This window comes from Canis lupus, chromosome 1 (assembly GCF_003254725.2).
Source record: "Canis lupus dingo isolate Sandy chromosome 1, ASM325472v2, whole genome shotgun sequence".
In the NCBI taxonomy this organism is placed as follows: Eukaryota; Metazoa; Chordata; class Mammalia; order Carnivora; family Canidae; genus Canis; species Canis lupus.
In genome coordinates, this window is record NC_064243.1 from 64,668,290 (window position 1) to 64,686,004 (window position 17,715).

The 17,715-nt window shown below is 39.1% G+C and overlaps 1 pseudogene; it reads left to right on the forward strand.

Annotated features, from left to right (window-relative positions):
- The first annotated feature begins 7,500 nt into the window (after window positions 1–7,500).
- Window positions 7,501–7,920, forward strand: LOC112643816 (ribosomal biogenesis factor-like; annotated as a pseudogene).
- Window positions 7,921–17,715: the final 9,795 nt, after the last annotated feature.

Consider the following 17,715-nt stretch of genomic DNA (forward strand, 5'->3'; position numbering starts at 1 on the left):
AAGTCCTCAGTTCCTCCAGCTCCCTGCTCTCCCAGCACTGACCTCTACCTTAGGGCAACTACAAGAGATATGCAATGCCATAATTACCCATCCGAGGCCTTCCTGAATTCCTGACCCACAGAATCTGTGAGCATAATAAAATAACTGCTATTATTTTAAGCCATGAATTTGGGGTGATTTCTTAGGCAGCAATGGTAATCGGAAAACTTTTTTTTTTGGCCTTAACAGCATAGTTTTTTGAGTACCTTGGAGGTTCAGTAAATGCTCATCAAATTGAATACAAAAAAGAAAAATTTTTAAATATTGATTAATCTAAATTCCAATGATGATTGAAAAGAACAAATTATAGATGTAGATGTTGAAAAAATATGGGAACTTTGGTTAGATTATACTGATGCCAGGGCAAACAATGGATATCAGGGTTTGAGTTTTTTTCAGAGTTTTCATAAATCCCTTAGATGAGTCTGTTTCCTTGCCTTTTGTTTTTGTCCCCTCAAAGGGCAGGGAAAGAATTCTAAACACTCATTTGCAAACTTGCTATAACATGAGGTCACCATAGGGGTTGTACATGCTGAATTTTCCATTCTAGTTAATTGAGGATTTTAATTAGTCAATTCAGACTAAGCAAGGTACTACTATAATTGGTGGATGCCAAAGGCAGCCATCTGTTCCCTTTGTGAATATTAATACTATGTCATGTAGAGTCTAGCACGGAGAAGAATTTGTCCAGTAGGAATTTTCTTAACATTAGCAAAAGGTGAATGCTTCAGAAATAAAAAAGGAAGAACTAGGAGAGCAAACAGGCTAAAATAAGGGGGGAAAAAAGAAAAGAAAAAGCCTGGGGAGAAAGGAAACAGTCCAATTATTTGCTACGTTAGGAGAATCAACTGAATTTAACCTGAGACATCTGTTTGTGCCTGGTGTTGTTTTTCATTGGAGTGGAGGGAGGTAATTAAAATGCCATGTAGCTGCTTGCCTTGTATGCATTTCTAAGCATAATTCAAACTCTTATGACTCTGCCCTCTCAAAGAAATGGCTGATTATAGAAACAGAACAAAACCTCTTTGATCCCTCTTGTGATACAACTAGGTCATGAGAAGCAGAATTCCAAATATATTCTGTTCTGGATGACTCTTCATGGAAAGTCTGACTTGGGGAGTTTTTGAAATGAACAATGACAGAAACCAAGACTGAATATAAAGCAAAAATACTCATTGGCATGAAAAAAAACATCAACTCGGCAAAGGTTACTTAAATGGGCTTTTTGTTAACAACAGATTGTTTTCTAACTTCCTTCAAAATAGGGTTTTTTTCTAGTGAACAGTACCCAAAGGTATAATGATTGATGTCAGGTGTGCATGAAGATAGATGAATTGATTGTGCCATGTGAAAACCCCTAATATCTTGGGTACTCGTGAGAAAAGTTTCTTAGAAACTTCGACCCATTTCGCTAGTAGGTTTATTATCTAAAATACATAAATCTATCTTTGTATTCTAGGCTGAGGAAACTTTTGTGCTTTGGGAATTGGCTGTGCCTGTCTCTAAAAGCAAAAACTTAATCAAAATATGTTGTGGAGAATCTAATATTTTAGAAAAATTTTCCCATAGAAGAATATGATTAGGATAAGACTATATAACCATTAAAGGTTTCTTCCCCTTGCAAAGGACAGGCAACCACATGCAAACTGGTTTAAAAACAAAAGGGACCTAATGGCTCATAAAACAGGTTCAGTGCAAGGACTGGCTTCAGGTACAGTTCAGTCAGAGACATGGCTATGTTTTTCTACAATTTCCCTGGTTTTACCCTTCTCTGTAATGTCATCTTCAGGCTTCCTTCAGGATTCCAAAACAGTCTTCCAGGAAGGAGGGTTTCTCATGTTCTCACCTCTCAATAAGCTCCCTGACTGAGCTTATGCATCACTCTCAGTGGTCTGGGGACTGTATGTGCACCAGCCCACAGCAAGCAGAAGGGGAATGTTCGGACTGGTTGGTCTATCCCAATTTAGGGTCCACCCCTGGACTGGAGTCAGTTCAGTCTCACCTCAGCTAATGGCCTAATGGCTACTACACAGTGATGAGGGATGGCTCTTCCAAGGAAAATCTGAGTATTGCAATTTAGGAGGGCAAGGGGAATAGGTACTGGGAAGATAATGAATGTTCACTCCAGGTAGTTCTTATAAAGTGTCACAGTAGCTCTTGTGTTTTCTGAACAAGTATCACCATGGGCAATCATAAGATTTTCATCAGAGAAAATAATCCTTCTATTTTAAATTATATTTATAAAATACAGAAATGAGTGTTTCAGAAACAGAGAATCAAACTAGCAAAGATTTCAACCAAGGAAAATGGTTTATGGTAAGAGTTTTGATTCATTTAGCAAACAATTGATTATTTAATGTATATCAGGTGCTGTGCTGGATTCTGGGCACCAAGGATCTCTTTGATATCTTTCTACACTGCAAAAAAACAAAACAAAAACAAACACACACAAAAAACTAATACCTATCAAACAAACAACACTATTAATCTGTTTTTCCATTTTAAAGATTAATCAAAAATACATAAATTATAAGAAACCTTAAAAGGTAACAATGAAACTCAGAAGACAGTTGAACTACTGAAACTTTGAAAACAATTGACCTATTTATTAGTCTATTCAGTATCTTCATGATATAAATAAATATATGATTCTGTTGCCTAAAAAGTATTATTAAAGATTAAAATAAATAATATGTATGTGATCTCTATTGGCTTTTAAAATAATGACTTTTTTTCCAAACAAATATTCATGACTCCTTATTGTGAGTCACTGGTGATAGAAGGACCCCAGATTAGGAACAATGATCAAAAAATAAAACAATAACAAACAAAAAGTGTAGACACTATCATGTATGCATGAATTATACAGATCCTACACACTATTGTTATTAAATTTAAACCTCACTTCTCCAGTAATTCTTTCTCTACCAGTAAGATACTCTGATGAAGGACTCCCAAATCTCTTATTTACCATTTAATTCCCTATAGGAGTCAGACTGAGCCATCCTGACTCAATTTGAGCTCAACCTGAAGTTGCTCCTTCATCATATGACCTCAGGATGCCATTGGGTATGCAGTATGCACAGTTAATCTTAAGAATTAACTTCTTTGGTATTCAAGTAGTTCATACTACTCACAAATTTCTAACAAAGAATAGCCTGTATTTTCTACATTAGTTGAAAACCTAGCAGAAGTGTGCACAGGACTAGCCAAGCACACAGTTGACCTTGTATCAGCAATGAATGCATGCTGAGCACCCACTTCCCACTTTTCATATTTTCATCCTGCCCCCACACAGACAACCTCTGTTCAGATGAGCATTTTTACTAAATACTTCACCTCCCACAAAGCAATAGTGTATAAGATTTATATAATTAATGTTTGTAAGGGACTGTTAGAGCCTTGTCTGAAAGATGCCTTTGAAGAGGAAAGGATTGTTGATGCTGTGATGTTCTGGGTTTCTTATCCTTATCAAGACTGCTTCTATGAGGAAAAGCTACAGAAATGATAGATGGGACCACTTTTATTCAGCACAGTTACAGGTGGCAAAACACTGCTGCAGGACTCAGACGAGAATATGTCCCTTGGCGACATCAACAGTATACACATGTATCCTGTCAATCACTAAGAATGCAGGTACCATACTTTACAGACCAGGGATAATGTTAATTCCATCCTGCTTACAGTGTGCTTTGTACTGGTAAAGTTCAAGGAGCTTTGCAAGCACCATAATTTAACAAAGCGTGAAATGAAAGCTACATGTAGGAAAATTGAGGCATTTTGGAAAAGTAAGACATTGTCTTTATTCAGCCATTAACTAAGAAGGGTTGACATTCAGTGTTACAGCTGCTTTTCCCTATACCGACTATTTTTATTGTTATTTAGGGAAGGAAGGAAAAGGAAATTGACCTTCATTGAAAATATAAACAATGGACTATATATTTCTAGGAGGTTTCATGCTATTTACCTTATTTGATCTTTAAAACAACTCAGTAATGTAGACTTTACAGTTGGGGAAACTAAGTCGTACAAGAAAAATTAATATGGCTAAGCTAACACAGGCCACTATGTGAAAGAGCCAAGAATTTAAGTCTGCATGATTCCGAAGTCATTGCTCTTTATACATTATACATACAACAGTGGAAGAATAAATACCACCAATCCAATACAGTTGACCCTCGAACAACACAGATGTTAGGGGTGCCATCCCTCACATAGTCAAAAATTTGCATACAACTTCTGACTCCCTAAAAATGTAACTACTAGTAGCCTAATGTTGACCAGAAGCCTTACCAATAACTGTCAAGTAACACAAATTTTGTATATGTATTATATATAATATTCTTACAATGAAGGAAGCTGGAGAAAAGAAAACATTTATTACAGAAATCATAAGAAAGAGAAAATGCATTTGCAGTACTGTATCATATTTATTTTAAAAATCCACACATAAGTGGATCTGCGCTGCTAAAACCCATGTTGTTCAAGGGTCAACTGCAGCTTCTTCTAGGAGCTTGTCCATACCTCTGCAAAGAATAGAAGAAACATCACTTTTTCAAATATATTATTCTTAAACAACCATGAAGCTGTCTCATTACATGCCAGCCTCACTTCTCTTTTCCATCCCTGATCTGTGGGTTGGTATCCACAGCACAGCATTTGATTATTTACATTAAGTCTCTATCTTAAAATTGTACCTGATTTATATCTATCCTTGCCAATCAGACACACAAACTACCTCCAACATTTTCACCATTAATGGGCTCAGTTATGTCATTACTATGGTAGGAACTCCAAAAGGAAGGAAAATGAATGGGTCCATCAGTGAAAACAGAAATAACATATGACAAAACAGAAATGTTTTCGGACAGCGTGGATGGACAGACTCAGGAGCTGGCCCTCAACTCAAAAATGCATTATTCCTCTATAGACTGAAATTTGAAAAAAGACTTTGATATACTATTGGAATTTGAAAAAATATAGCAAATCATTTAAGTTCTCAAATGTCCTCTTCCTAAAATACCCATTCCTACGAAGAGGGCTAGGAGCCATCCAACATTCATGACTTAGGGACAGATGATTCAGACTGTTTTCCCAATACCTCTATGAGATCAATTACACCGAGGAACTCTCCATTCTTATTAGGAGAATGAAGATGGAAGTAACTAATTTTACTGCATGGAACAGCTTTAGGGAAGGAAACGATGAAGGATCAAGGTACAATGCTGGGCTTGGGCCATTTTGAAGGCACTCAGGACTCGTAACTTAGGGAGATAGGAATAATGGACTGAAACATAGATAGAAAGGCATATGAGAGCCTGTTAAGAAGACAGTAGAGGATGCACTTGACAAAATGATTAAAGTTCTTCCAGAAGTATAAATGTTTGTTTTTAAAGTAATCTCTAGGGACGCCTGGGTGGCTCAGTGGTTGAGTGTCTACCTTCGGCTCCGGGTGTGATCCTGGAATCCCAGGATTGAGTCCCACATCGGGCTCCTTGTGAGGGCTTCCTTCTCCCTCTGTCTATGTCTGTGTCTTTCATGAATAACTAAATAAAATCTTTTTTAAAAATAAAGAAATAAAATACAGCAATCTCTAGGGAGACCTCAGTGGCTCAGTTGGTTAAGTGTCTGCCTTTGGCTCAGGTCATGATCCCAATCCCAGGGTCCTGGGTTCGAGCCAGCAGGGAATAGGCTGCCTCTCCCCCACTCATGCTCTCTCATGCACTCTGTCTCTCTCTCAAATAAATAATTTTTAAAAAAAGTTTTTAATAGAAAAATTTAAATAGGCCTAGAACTTATAACTCTGAGATCAAGAGTCAAATGCTCTCTACCAACTATATAAATAGAAGGGCTGAATGGATACACAAAATGCAGTATTATGTACAATGGACTAATTATTCAGCCCTAAGACAGCATGAAGTTATGACACATACTACAACATAGTATAGTTGTAGTTCACTTTGCATAATGTTTTATCATTCATTATGCAAGATAAAACATTATGCAAAGTAAAATAAGCCAGACATAAAAGCACAAATATTATGATTCCACTTATATAAAATTATCTAGAAAAGGTAAATTTATTGAGAAACGAAGTAGATTAGAAGTTACGGGGGGCTAGGAGAAGGGAATTATAGGAAGCTAACTATTTAATAGGCATGGAGATTCTGTTTGAGGTGATGAAAAATTTTAGAGATGGTGGTGATGGTCACACAATATTGTATCTATAATTAATGCCACTGAATTGTACATTTAAAATGCTTATAATGGAAGATTTTGTTTGACTTCATACATATTATACCACAATGGAAAAAAAAACAGTAAAAAAAAAAGAAGAAAGAAGAAAGAAAGAAGAAAGAAAGAAAGACAGAAAGAAAGAAAGAAAGAAGAAAGAAAAGAGTCAAGAAAAAAATTAAAGAAAAAAAACAAGAGGAATGAAATTAGTCCTTGTCTTACTATTAATTAAAATACATTGTTTTAAAATTACAATAATTAAAACAGTGAGCTCCTGGCACAGAAACAGAGAAACAAGTAAATGGTATCAAATAGAAAGTCTATAAGCAGACCTGATTATACACATGGATTTGGTAGCAGCAAAGAAGGAATTTAAATCAATAAAAAGGTAAAGTATGAGCATCAGTAGTCTATTCTGAGACAACTAAAGAGCCATTTAAAGGATGAGTTCCCTCCTGAGGGCAGGAATTCTGTCTACATTGTGCACCAAGGACTTTCCAAGCAAAAGCATGATACCTGGGGGATCCCTGGGTGGCGCAGTGGTTTGGCGCCTGCCTTTGGCCCAGGGCGTGATCCTGGAGACCCGGGATTGAATCCCACATCGGGCTCCTGGTGCATGGAGCCTGCTTCTCCCTCTGCCTATGTCTCTGCCTCTCTCTCTCTGTGTGCCTATCATAAATAAATAAAATAAATTAAAAAAAAAAAAAAAAAGCATGATACCTGGTACACTGTCGGCCTGCAGTTAATGTTTGCTGAGTGAACTAAAATTCATTCCTGTATAAAAAATATCCCAAAGTAAATTCTAGATTGAATAAAGATTGTTTCTAAGTAGGGGAAAAAAAAAACATTGAATACTAATAAACTTGAAAAAAAATCTCTATACATAAACATCAAAGAGAAAATGAGAAATTGAAATAAATATATATGTATATTTATAATATATGAGACAAACATTAAGTGCTTTGGTTTATAATCAGCTTTCTAAAATATTTTATTTATTTATTCACGAGAGGCACAGAGAGAGAGGCAGAGACACAGGCAGAGGGAGAAGTAGGCTCCATGTGGGGAGCACGATGTGGGACTCGATCCCAGGACCCAGGACCCAGGACCCAGGACTCAGGACCCCAGGATCATGACCTGAGCCAAAGGCAGATGCTCAACCACTGAGCCACCTAGGTGTCCTTATATTTAGTAGATTTAACTCAACAGTAAAAAAGATAGCCTGTGCGTGTAGATGGCGTTGCCTGGATCGTGAGCTGCTGCACGAGGGTATCGAAGACAATGGCCAAGAACAAACTAAGAGGAGAGAAGTCCAGGAGTGTATTTCATATAGCCAGCCAAAAAAAAACGTTAAGTCTAAAAACAAAGCAAAACCAGTTACCACTAATCTTAAGAAGATAAACATTGTGAATGATGAAGTTAACAGAGTGAATACAGCTTTTGTAGATATACAAAAGGAATTTGCAAATTTCTCAAAAGGCCTTTTCCCTTGAACCTCTGCAGAAACAGCTGATTCCTCAGCAGTGTCATGAAAATGAACCAGTTAATGTTGATAAAGCAACAAGATTAATGGCTCAGTTGTAATACACTGGAGATACATCAAATACCCCCCAAAAGACCAATAAATTAAATGTTTTATTAAAAAAATGATAACTACCTCAAGAGAAAAATTAAGTATATTTAAGTATATTAACAGTCACAAAAATTACAAATAGCCAATAAGATCATGAAAAAAAATTCTAACATCATTAATAATAAAAAACTCTAAAATTAAAATGATAGATACTATCTTATCCATCAGGCTGGCAACTACTGAACTATCTAGTGTTGGTGATGATTCAGAAAAATGAATATTCTTACACCCTGCTGGCAGAGATGTAAATTGGTCCAACTGTTATTAAAGGTAATTTGGCAGGAAATATCAAAAGTGTTTACAATATGAATACTCTTCAGTCACTTGATTCTATTACTTATAATTTAGAGTAAAAATAATTAAAACGTGCACTTTTTTTTTTTACCTACAGGGTTTTTCTAAATTTCAGCATTGTTCATAATAGAAAAAAATTGCAAACATTTAAATGCCCAATAAGAAACAGTTAAGTCAATTTATAATACATCCATATCAAAGATTACTATCAGAAAAAAAAATGATGTTATAAACTATTTAATGAAATGTTCAGTATACCAATTTAGGTTTAAAAAGCAGTTTGCCAAATAGTATTAGGCAAAATGATTTCATATTTTGTGAAATGAAAACGATACAAAATTGGAAGGATAATCATCCTCATCACTAATCGGTGATTGTCCGGTTATCAGGTTAAATGGCAATTTAAATGTAACTGCTAACTTTGTTTACTAATTTTTCTGCAATAATCATGTATTGCTACCATAATATAAAAGCAAAAGACATGCTTTCAATTTCAATAAAGAAACAAAAGTTAACAGCAAAGTGGTCCCCTGTTCTCAGGACCCAAAATTAGTTAATTAGCTATAAAATCTCTCTTTTCATGTGTTGAGCATATTACTATGCACTTGACACTCATTATTTCATTTCTTCCTTACTCTTTTATTAGGTATCATTAACCCCTGAGGTCCTAGCTTCAGGAAAAGGACTGTGCTTGAGGCCTTGTGGCTAGCTAGTGACAGAGTTGGAAATGGCCCCACTGGTGTCTGAAGCCAAAGCTTATATTCTTAACCACAAGCATTCCTGTCATGGAGTCTTTCTTTTTAAAATGTATTTGATTTTGTTATTTAAATTCAATTTGCCAACTTACAGTATAACACCCAGTGCTCATCCCATCATGTGCTCCCCTCAGTGCCCGTCACCCAGGTACCCCAACCCCCTGCCCACCTCCCCTTCTACAACCCTGTGTTTGTTTCCCAGAGTTAGGAGTCTCTCATGGTTTGTCTCCCTTTCTAATTTTTCCCACTCAGTTCCCCTCCTTCCCTAATAGTCCCTCTCACTAGTTCTTATATTCCCCGTATGAGTGACACCATATGATGATTGTCCTTTTCAAATTAATTTACTTCACTCAGCATCATACCCTGCAGTTCCATCCACGTCAAAGCAAATGTTGTGGAGTCTTTAGGCTTTTTGAAAAACCAACCAACCAACCAACCAACCACATTTACACACACACACACACACACACACACACACACAACCAAACCAAACCAAAACCAATACACCAACCAGGTATCACATAGTGGCTGTGAGATTTGGCCTTCCAAACAACACACTTTTAAATGGTCTTTGGGAAACAACTTTTTTCTCAAACTGTGCATTGCTTCTACCTGTTGGCACATGCATTGTTTTCGAAGGCAATATCCAGTAATGGGTAAGAGCACTGGCCCATTTTTGGATTTCCTGAGTCAAATCTGACTCTACCACTTAATACCCATAAAACCTTGGGCAGTTCTTTCACCTCACTGGGTCTGATTTCTCACCAGTAAAATAAAGATAATGATTGTCTTACTTCAAGGACTTCCAGTGAGGATTAAATAAACGAATCCACATCGTACTTTGTTAGCTAACTGACACAAACTAAGGACTTGATGAATAGCAGCTATCATTAATGTAGTCTCTGGATAGTAAGTCCCCCCCCCCCCCCAAAAAAATCACATGTTACAGTGCCTTTGAATTCTCTAAAGAGCTCACTAGATGATTGATCAATGGATTGAAGCTGGATGTAACGTCCAATGCCAGGCCCCAGCACTGCAAGTTCTCCACTGTGATTTGATAACAACTATACTTTGGTAACCTTTGCTCACCAACAGGAGCTTTGTTTTATGCTTAACCTGCAATGCAGTGACTAAAAGAAAAATCTCTATTGGAAGGCTGTCTTGCATTTCCTTCTTAAATATTACTGTTCTTTATTGAATGACTATTCACTCTTTTTGGTTGTTTTGAATATTCACCCTTTAAATGCAAGTTACTTTCACTTTGACAAGGCCTTTCAGGGAAGAATGTGTCTTTATGAGTCCAAAAACAGTTAAAGGATGCCTGAATTGTAACATCCTTAAATATTTATGCACCCTATGGAAAAGTAACTGTAATTTATGTTTCTCTTTCAGCAAGAAAGTAGCAGGAAAGAATCAGGACTCCGCCTTTCACTGCAAGTATCTAGTATGGGTAAACCTAAGATAGCGTGCATCGTCTGTGTACCATAGGTTACTAGGAAGTCAATGAAGCCAAAAACTTCACTTTTAGGAAGTTCTCTTAATCCTTGAGAGTATAACCGTGTGCTGATTTTAATAATGGCACGGCAGATTTCTAAACAAATCTGTAAATGCTAATGTGCAAGTTTTGGCATAATTCTACAGATTCTCCACAAAATAGACAGTGAACATGCCCTTTCATCTAAATTGGGTTATATTAAATAAACCCAAGAAACGTAATTAAATACTATGAGTTTCCCGAAGGCCAAGTTACCCATCCGGACAATTCTCTTCCAGTGGCTAAATTGTGCAGAGAAACAAAGAGTATCAAAAATTCCATTTAGAAACACACATTTTCCTGGCATTTTTCTTCCACTACAGTGCTTTCAAGTTAGTGATGACAAAACAAGGAAGAAATGTGATTGGACCAATCTAATGAATTACAGCTCTGAAATGTCATTTATCTTCAAAACCTCCAGTAACTTGCAAATGAGTTCAAGAAGACACCCAGGTTGGCAGACAAGCTTCCCCATGATTTGATTTGGCTGGAACCAAATTCATTTCCCCCAGACAACTCTCTCCCTTCTACACACCTTTGCTCCAGATCCTTCACTCCAGCTGCCAGGAAGCTCAGTGCTAAGATTTTATTTAGAAGCTAAGGATCACTTCTCCCCCCAAGAATGGCCTGCATCTTCAGCCTCCGTGTATCCTTGCAAATGCTGGTCCCTCTCCGAGAAAGTGTGTTGAGAATCAAAGCTATTCCAGAGACCTTTCAAGGCTCTGCTCAAATGCCACTTTTTCTCTTAATCCTACAATTGCACCAAAGGATGGATAAGAGGTTAGACAACCCACCTCATAATATCTGATGGCAGTACATACACCCCAATAAACATAATGTCTAAATGAAAACTGTGCTTATTATATAAGTGGAACTTGTCAAAAATCCTTGGGTCGCCTCCACCCTTCAACAGGATTGCTGTCCCCAATCCAACACATAAATTTTGGAACTGCCACTGATGAAATCACCCTCTAAAAATGAATTTTTCACTTTATGCCCCTAGCATGCAGTTTTCCTTTTACTTTGGTCTTGAGTAAATCCCATCTTGTGTAATAGTTCTTTGTGTTTAGACTCCTATATTATATCTCCTGCTACTTCCTGAGGGTGAGAGAATTGGGTCTTATTCACCAGGTGTTGCCCACGCTGCTTACCAGGGAGCACTGCTCGAAGTAGGTATTTAATACTTCAGTGGCCTGGAAATGAGAATAAATTTAAGAGAGGCACAGTCCGAAAAATCAGGCATGATGAATGAGTGAGTCTTATTACTTCCAAGTATACAAACTAACAATTCTGTTAGAGATCTCTGTTCATACCCTCTTTGGTTTCATTTTTAGATCATTTCCCCCCACAGTTCTGTTTATTTAGCCCCTACTTTGAGGTTCCCAGCCTAGTAGTTCTCATACTACATTTTGGAATGAGAACAGTATTTCATTGTTAAAATCAAAGTGTGGACATTCCTTTTTCCCAATTCACACAAAAAACATTAAGGTATCGTTGGAATTTTTCAATTTTAAATTTTGCTCACACCTTTGTTATCCCAACTAGGATCTTTGCAAACAAATACAGAATTTATCGATATTTCATGGGTTCATACACACAGAACAGGATTTTTCATGTGTTTCACCTGAACACCAGAGGGAATCATTCTCCCAACCCTTTAATATAACAATCTTATCCCCCTGGCACCAGGAGATAAAAAATATTAAAGTCTGCTTTTCCAAGGGTGTACGTTTTAAAAATTGCATGAAGAAACTGATTCAAAAATGTATATGTTAGAATATACAAAAGATAAGGTACAAAATAAATACAATGAATGCAATTTTCAGCAATAGAGAAAATACAAAACATACAAAATTTGCAAATTCCATTTTGCAAATGGTGGCTTCATTACACAATGCAGCATTTCCCTGGCTTGGACTACTGGTCTGTGCTGGATATTACCACAGCCTCTCATATATACTAACAATCAGGTCATATCAACTAAAACACTTTTAGTTATTTTGTGCTTTTTATATCTTTCTGTATGCAGACACTTCTATCTCCTTATAGATGGATATACACTGAAGTGCCTATAAACAACATTTGTATGGGTTTTCTATTTGCTACTCATATCTTAACCTATTTTCAGACTTTATTATGTTCCTGTTGAGACTATTCTACCAAAATCCTGATAGCCAGCCTTGACAAGAAAATCCTACAATGCAGTGAGTTTTGATTCATGCATGATTCAATAATGCTCTAGGATTCTCAGGTTAAAAGTGCTATGGAAACACCTTTAGTGCATATTTAAGGCACAGCACGCAGCCCTTCTCCATCCTGCAGCTGAGCATGCTTGCTCTCTGCTAAGAGCCATGACATTTTCTTTTCTTTCTTTTTTTAAAGATTTTATTTATTCATGAGAGACACAGAGAGAGAGAGAGACAGAAACACAGGCAGAGGGAGAAGCGGGCTCCCTGCAGGGAGCCCTATGCGGGACTCGATCCCAGGATCTTGGGATCACGCCCTGAGCCGAAGGCAGACGCTCAACCACTGAGCGACCCAGGGGTCCCCCATGACATTTTGTTTTCAAAGAGGTTGCATTGCCTTGATGAATTTTGCAGTTCTGAAGAGAACTGTTTTTTTTTTTAGGTACTCATTTCCTAGCAATGGAATGAGCTATTACTTAAGACCAAAATCTATCTTTAAAAAAGTGTCTCTATCTCAATGGCCATGATACATGATTACATTATTTTGAAGGCTAAAGGCAGAAAAAAATTTAAAATTTCTGCGCTTTGTCTTTCAATCAATAGTTACCCAGAGTTAGTTAAATTCTAATCCGCTAGAACCAACAGCAGTCTTGGGTGGGGGGGAGATCTTGCTATTTTTTTCTATGTTTCTCCTAAAGTATGCACTTCAATAGGTTTGTGAAGCATGAAGATCCAAAAATAGCCTGTTATTTTTTTCCACAGAAAATCTAAAATTAGCAACTTCTTATTTCCAATCTAGCAGAGTTCCCTTCCCCATAAAAAAGTCATCTATTGATTTTAAAATAAGCAGATAATGGCATAAATGTGCACACATCTAATAAAATTTCCAACGAAAAGTGTCAAGAAAATATAGGTGAAAAAAAAAAAAGAAAATATAGGTGTTCATTTGCATTCTAGAGGAAAATAATTTTACTCTTAAATTTTTCCACAGCATTTGATATTTCAGAAATCTGTAGTCTTTCTCTCTTTCACTTTCATCAAATAATGCCAATCAACCAGACCCAGGAATCTTTGATGATTTTTTTTTTTCCCTAAAACTGGAAGCAGAAACTTTCCTATGGAGAATCCAGCTTTTTGTAACTCTTTGAGACACTGGTCCTATTTATGTCAATTAATTAATCTTGAGAGCCTACTAGATGGCTTATTTAGCTATTAACAGATAAACTACTGTCTTCACACATATCAGTGCTATTGTTCATGTTATAATTAACACAGATACTTGGAAGAGAATTTTAGACACAGAAAATAATAAAATTTTAAATAAAATAAAAATTTTAAAGTCTGTGAACAAAGCAGTCATGTAGCTACTGGCTAAAGTTTTCCTTTTTTGAAAAAACAGATGTGCTTCCTCTTTTCTGGTTACAAGAATTAGAAAACTCACTGTTTCTCTTTCTGACTTGGCTGCCAGGAAGCTCAGTGCTAAACTAAGGTTTCATTAACAGTAAACGCTTTTCTAGTTTGTTTGTTTAAAGATTTTATTTATTTATTCATGAGAGACACACAGAGAGAGGCAGAGACACAGGCAGAGGGAGAAGCAGGCTCCCTGTAGGGAGCCCAGTGTGGGACTGGATCCCAGGACCTCCAGATCAACCCTGACCCGAAGGCAGGCTCCCAACCTCTGAGCCACCCAGGTGCCTCATTTTCCTAGTTTTTAAGTTCATGGTTGTCTATTTCTATTTTATTATGTCAATGTATTTAAATTCCATATATATGGAAAGAAGCAGGAAGCTCACTAATTTCAAAAAGAATTTCATTTCAAACCATTACTGTGCACCCACCGCCCATGAGGCACTACTCTAGAGGATGGAGATGTAGTGAGTTAAAAGATTATTTTCTTAAGAAAAGTGAATATATCTACCTGTACCCTTAAAGACGGGGTGGGGGTAGGGTGGGGGGTGGGAAGGGAACAAACTTTCTGTCAAACCAACTTTAAGAAACCAGAAAAAAGAATTTACTTGAAAGAAAAGCCCACCAACATCAATTCAACCCTCACAAAGAAGAAGTTGATAGAATGAGTGTGGCTATCTTTCGACTGTTGCTGACAGGGGTATGGGATACTAGTTAATTAATTCTACAACCTTCTCCTCAAGGGTCCAGCAATTAGGAGCAGCTTTCCTTCCCGGGCCTGTGCTAAGAACTAATAACACCATTCATGACATAAAAGCTTTTAAATCAATGACCCCCGTAATAACAGAGATCGATTGAAACATTCCTAACTTCCAAGAGAGGGGGCTTTGGGTCTAAGAGTTTCTACCTCGGAGTTTTTGATGTCACAAAAAAGTTGCACCTATTGGGTAAGCCAAGAAAGATGATGCATCTTATGTGAGCAGGCAAGAGTGACTGTTAGCTGGTAGAGCAGTCCCCTGCTATAGAGGACTTCAAGGTTGGTGGGCCTGCGCTTGCTGTTGCTTTCTGCTTTCTGTTACTTTACTGGCTTGCTAAGTAAGCCAGTAGGGTCCGTGCCCTGTCCCACACGACCCTAGGTTGGCCTGCCTTCTGGCAGTCTGATGCTGAGAAAGGTATTAAAATTCACAAGGATCTTGCTCGAGGCCTCCACTCTCAGGGTGTTCTGCACACACTTTAAAGCACTGCCAGCTCGCAACAGCCTTGCAGTCACGGAGCGCAGCCCAACAAAGCTGCCCGCAGACCCAGTGCTTGTCACCTGCCCCAGCAACTGTGAAAAGACTACCACTTCTCAGAGCAACCTGTTTGTCTTCCCTTTGCAGAGAAAGCTTGTTAAGTATTTTAATATATATTTCAGAGAGGCCAACATTGGACTTCTCAATATGAACCATGTGAGTTAGGCTTCTCAGACTAACACAGTCTTTACGTAGCAGAGCTGCCATAACCTCACTGAGAACCAAGTTAACCCCCCCCCCTTTTTTTTAAGTGCTGTCATGCCTTGGTGACTTTCTAAGAGAAGCCAAACACGGGAATGGCAGACACTTTTTAAGTAATTGTAAGGAGCATCTTAAAGAATTCAGAGAGGTCACACTTAGCAAAGTGTGTGACAACTGATCTTGAAACAGTAGGGCACTCTAATGAAGAGAAAAACAGACCAAGATCTTTTCCTTTCCTTTCCTTTTTCCTTTCCTTTTTCCTTTCCTTTCCTTTTCTTTTTTAAATCCCGGTTTCCTTCTCTAAATGGTGCAAGAAGAATTTTGGGATTACAGCCAAGTAATCACTTCATCAATATGTGCAAGAAAACTCAAATTTTGTGGGACGATATAAAACTAGGTCAAGATATCCCAAACCCAGAAACACTGGTCCATAAAATTGTAATTTAAACAGCTGCAAAACTGAATGGGTAGAAGAGTTGGGGAAGGGGATCAAGGCCATTGGGTCTGATGTTTCCAGATCTTGGCATTGGACATCTCACTCCCACCCTTCAAGGGAGCTAAATCACAGAAGCTCGAAACATGGGCTGGAGGAGCAATTTCGGGAAGAGGGCAGATTCTCCTCCTCCTCCTCCATTCCCTTTAGATGCTCCTCTTGAGCTCTCTCTCCAAAGGGCATTTCCTTTCTAGGAAAGTGTCTCCTATCTTTCAGTCTCATTATCTCGATGTACACATCTTTGAAAAGGAAAGAGCCGTGGTTTGCTCTGTGCCCGGACGTCTTTTCCTCTGCCCAAGCTCTTAGTAAGCCTTCAACCAACTTTTGCTGAAAAGGATGTCGCTGCGGGGCGTTGAGGCTTGAGATCAGCTGCGCTCCCAACCTCTTTTTCTTTCTCTCGCCATAGGCCGCCCCCCTCCATCCCCCTGGATCCCCAGGACCATCCACAACCGTTTCTAAGTCAACCCGGGGCAGTTTAAAGAGTTTCCTCCCTCTGCTTCTTCCTCTGACTCGAGAGTTAACTTTCAGGGCAACAGAGATCAGACCAGACGCCTAAGCAGGGGATCCTGAGATGCAATCCTCGAGAGGAATAAAAGACCTAATTGAAAAATCCCACGCTGCCTAATTGCCATTAAGTATTTTGCAGATAAGTGAGCATATTACTCTTTAGGTGGTGTTCAAAACACCGAGGTCTTTTGCCCTGTGCATTCTTGTTTATTTAAAGGACTTACACAGCGCTTACCATGTGCCGGCACTGCTCCAAACGCCTTTTAAAAATATGACCCTCTTCGCTTAAAAAAATATTTTTAAGCGACATTAAAACCGCGTGTGCCTTTCGAACGTCCCTGCTATATTTTTCTTTATAACACGTTACAGCAGTTAAGTCTCCGAAGACAAACATGGAAAAATTATAACCAGTTGCTACTTTATTGCCAGCAAACCATTCCCCCCTCTGCAATCTTTCACAATTAGAGGAATCAGATGCACTAATACAGTGAGAATGAACTCATAGTTTTCCCCCCCCCCGGTGAAGGTCTCGGGTTTTGCCTCCAGCGTCTGGAAGCGCGGGGTTTATTCGCTCTCGTGGCAAACGTTAGGTGCACCTGTAAGGCGTTCACTTTCAGAAAAAGGTGCAGCCCTCACTCGGAAGTCGTGAAGGACGAGCTCGCGCCAGGCCCGTGCAGCGCGTTCACCTGTGGCCCCGGCGGGCGGGCGGCTGGCACGTCCTCCCCTCAGGTGCGACCCAGGGCTGCGCACCCGGGGCTGCAGGATCCAGAGCTGGGGGGTGGGTGGGGCCGCCCGGGAGCCGAGACCCGGAGACCGCCCCCCGCCTTCCCCGCGTCCCGAGCTGACCTGGCCCAGCCCACGCGGGCCCGCCGGGGGCCCCCGCCGACCGTGCGCTGGGCCCGAGGTTAAGTTTCAGAAGTCAGGATGCAACGTTTTGGGTTTCTGTTCACACGGTCGTTGCAGGCACCGCGGTGGGGACCGCACAAAAGAGCCGAGGGCTCGTGGGGAAGGGGGTTTTGTTGTTTTAATGAGGGCTTAGCAGGCTGGCTGCAAGTCCTGCCCCCCCACCCCACCCCCGGGCCCCGCGGCTGCCCGCCGCATCCCTTCCTCTCCTCCTCCTCCCCCTCCCCGCCCCGCGCC